This window comes from Eutrema salsugineum, unplaced genomic scaffold, assembly GCF_000478725.1.
Source record: "Eutrema salsugineum unplaced genomic scaffold, Eutsalg1_0 scaffold_8, whole genome shotgun sequence".
NCBI classification, from domain to species: domain Eukaryota; kingdom Viridiplantae; phylum Streptophyta; class Magnoliopsida; order Brassicales; family Brassicaceae; genus Eutrema; species Eutrema salsugineum.
The window spans coordinates 10,821,617-10,825,554 of NW_006256414.1; the positions used below are offsets into that span (position 1 = coordinate 10,821,617).

Genomic DNA, 3,938 nt, shown 5'->3' on the forward strand with positions numbered 1-3,938 from the left:
GTCTACCGATTTGTGAAGCTAGCTGGTTTGTCGTGACTCCCTGCTGTTGTACAAATTGATTATTAAAATTCCTACCTTGGTAGTTATATGGCTGTCGCGGTTGATATGGTACTATTCCTCCAAATTTTCCGCCTTGAAACTTGTTTTGGAATGACTTTTGCTGAGGTGGATAGTACTGATCTTGAAGATTCTCCACATTTGGATTGCGGTAAGAGAGATTGTTGTAATTTGCATTCCGGAAGTTGTTGTTGAAGTTGTTGTTGGAGCGATTTTGGTATGGCACCAGTGCTCCTACATAGTTCACATCTTCTTCTTGAAATGCTTGATTAATGTGATCGATATCACTAGGTCCTTCATCTTTTGCGCCATTGTTGGTTTCACAGGCATGGATCGGGCGATTGTTACTCTTCAGAAGCTGGCTCACCATGTTCTTCAACTCGGTTATCTCCTTGTTGTCTATTCCGGCTTGCTTCATTGAGCGATCATATTCAGGACAATCGTTGCTATTGGCTTGAGCCAAATTCTCGATGAGAGCTCTTCCTTGGGTTATCGTCTTTTGCCCAAAATCTCCATTGCTAGCTGTATCAAGTGAAAGTTTATATTTTGGTTGCAAACCTCGGTAAAATGTGCTCAGCAGGCTTGATCCATGAAATCCATGATGAGGGCAATCACGTTCATACTCCTTAAAACGTTCCCAAGCTTCATAGAAAGATTCAGTTGACCCTTGTTGAAAGGTTGAGATCTTCGTTCTCAAATTGTTCGACCTCGACTTAGTGTAGAAGTGGTTCAGGAAAGCAGTTCTACATTCTTCCCAATTAGTAATCGATCCTGCAGGCAAAGACTTCAACCAACGGTGAGCTTTATCTGCTAATGAAAAAGGGAACAACTTACACTTTAAATAGTCAGGTGGAATTTGGTTTATTCTCATCATGCTGCAAATTTCTTCAAAGAGCTCGATATGGTCCATTGGATGCTCAGAAGGAACTCCATGGAACTGGTTTTGCTTCACCAATGAGATGATTTGAGGCTTGACTTCAAACTCATTCCGGTTTGGAAATGGTACTTGAATCGCAGATCGATTCTGAAAATTTTGAGTAGGTGCATCAAAATCAGCTATGCGATGGTTCCTGGTTTGTCTTCGGTGTTGATTTGCTGGCGGAATGGGGCGGTGAACGCGTTCATTTGGCTGCATTACTGGGTGGTCACCATCGGCTACATTGATGGGTGGATCAAGGTCTTCACGTCCTTCTCTCTCTCGGTTCTTGTGGTTTCTTGGAAGAACCTCATCCTCCTCTCCATCTTGTCGAGCATGATCACCTTCTATGTGATCATTCTCTTCGTTTTCTCCATGTTCGGACCCCTCTTGGTCCATATTTAAATTTCGATTAATAGGATCTCCAGGCTGGTCATCGTTGGCCATTCCTTGCGTTCGTCTAAGTCTTCGAAGTTCTCTTTCGTGTCTGTCTATCTCGTCTAAAATTGGAATGTCTCCTGCAGGTCTACGCCTGGTATTCATGCAATTCAGAGAAGGAAAAAAGAAGGGAAAGATAGTTCAGAAAAACTTTAAGAAAGAACTAGAGATCAGGTGTCTAGAACAGAAGTTAAAACAAGAAAAATAGCAAAAGGCAGCGAAACAAATCCCCGGCAACGGCGCCAAAAACTTGATGCGGTGCTGAGTGTGTCAACTACGTGAGGGAACAAGTTTTACCCTTAACAAAACAAAAGAAAGCCGGAAGTGCACAGCTAATCTGTTGCAGTATCTAGGGATCGAATCCACAGAGATTTGTGTGCCTGGTATTCTTCTACGGTTTTTAACTTTATGTCTAGACTAAATTGGTTTTAAAGGTTGGTTGTTTTTCTTGAATTAAACTAAAGGAAAATAAAGCAAATAAATCTATCCTAAAAGGCAAGTAAAGAAATCGAATGAAAGGCAGTAGAACAAGTAAAATATCGAACTAAACAAAGATAAGGCAAGTAAAATATCGCATGAAAGGTAAATAAAGCAAGTAAATAACGAACTAAGGAAGTTAAAATGCAGGTCTAAGAAAGCAAGAAAAATCGATGGAAATTGTAAACTATGGCTAAAAACGCTGAGCTTTTGGGAACTCTAAGGGATCATAATCGGTTTTAACATTAGGGTAGATAGATTGGGATTGACGGATAACAATATATGGGTTGTAGAGCTAGAGTACGGTGGTATGACTACGTCACTGTCGTGATCATAACCAACTGTTTCTCGCAACCCTGACCAGTAGGTTTCCACTCTGGCCTTGGAAGGGAGATAACGCAAGAGTTGCATAAGACTCGTCAATACTCACGATCTCGCCGCAGGTAGGTTTCCACTCCTACGGAAAAATCGCCTGTTTCATTCTAGGGCTGATACTTAATGAAAACTTTCGCAACACTAACTATCTAGATCAGATACTAGGTGATCAATCAAGCATACATGCAATAAGAACAAGAATAAACAGAGAACAGGTCGAAATCCCAGATCTATAAACCTAGATGTCTTAATCGATTATGAGAGCCCCTTTCGGGAACCCTAAGCCCAACTCAGGATCTACTCAGACATGGCTGAGTTCGACATCATCATTGGTTTTAATAAAAGTAATGAAAAACAGTAAAGAAAAGAGATAAAGAAAGCTTCTCTATTGAAGAACTCGAACTTGAACAAGCTTCTACAAAAATCTCATAAAAATGGCTAAAGGAAAAGGGTTTCTGTAAAGTGTATCGAGTTCTCTCTAAAAACGACCTAAATGACATGTATTTATAGTCTCCAATGCTCCATGGTCTCTAGGGTTCCGGAATTGAGGCTGGAAATGACTTTGGGCTTCAGATAAGTGGGCTTTAAGTCGGAGCTTGAATGCCGCGGTCGGGAGTGCTGTGACCGCGACAATTGGCTTGTTTCCCGCGGTCGGGAGGCTTCTGACCGCGGCAAATAGCTTGTTGGCCGCGGTCGCGTGAGCTGCTGGCCGACTCCGCGTGGCTTCGGGGCTAATGGATTATCTTGAGATCCAACCGTTGGAATATCTCCAAACCAAGTGCATTTGAAAGCTGGTTGATTCTTCTATAAGTTATCCAATTTTGAGGGTGATCAGACGGTGAGAAGGTCTTCGTCTCTCCATGAAAGTTCTGACGGTCTGCATTTATCCAAAAGAGTCTTTTTGTTCCATTTTGTGCCTCTTTATCCCAAATTACCTGAAAAGTCTTTTAAAATCTGGAAACATAGAAATCCTTTGAAAACCTTTGAAAATGGAGTAAAAACACCTGTAAAAGATATTAAAGTGATCCATAAAAATGGTCAAAATCCGGTGTTATCGCCCGCCTCCCAAGAAACTTAGGCGATCGAAGCCTTATGCTGCCATGGTTCAACGCGAGACGAAGGTATGTATTTTCCTGTTTTGAGGCTTTCTTTGTCTCTTGTCTTTTGATCTTGCTAAGTCGATAACGTCTTGAGGCGTGTATTTTTTGTTAGTTCTACGCTGCCATAAACGAGCTGATGCAGTAAAGATCGAGCGTCGTTTGGAAAAGGTGAAGCAAGATGCCGCGGCGTATAAAGCTGATCTTGAGAAAGTTTTGAGTGATACCGCCCGAGCGCAATCCCGCGTCGTCGCTCTGGAGGACGAGAAAAACACTTTGAAGGCTGAGTATGATAGGCTGATCTCCCGTTTTGAGGAGTCTCGGGTCCAGAAGAACAATGAGATTGCTTCTCTGAAGAGGCAGATTGAGGCGAAGGATGCCCTCTTTGAGTCGAAAGTGAAGAAGGAGGCTCGGCGCGAGGCGGAAGCCAAATTTCAGGAACGTCTTTCTAAGATTGAAAAGAAGATGGAAGAGCTGGAGAAAGCTTAGCGCGACGAGGATGACCTTGGTCAAATTAGGAGCAACCTCGTACTAATCAGTGAACTCAGGAAGCTTGACGCCACGCTTGACGCCAAGGA

The 3,938-nt window shown here is 42.5% G+C and overlaps 1 non-coding gene across 1 annotated transcript; it reads left to right on the top strand.

Annotated features, from left to right (window-relative positions):
- Positions 1-650: 650 nt before the first annotated feature.
- Positions 651-757, top strand: LOC112082272. The gene has a single exon (XR_002896930.1). It is a non-coding gene; the product is annotated as a small nucleolar RNA R71 (small nucleolar RNA).
- Positions 758-3,938: the final 3,181 nt, after the last annotated feature.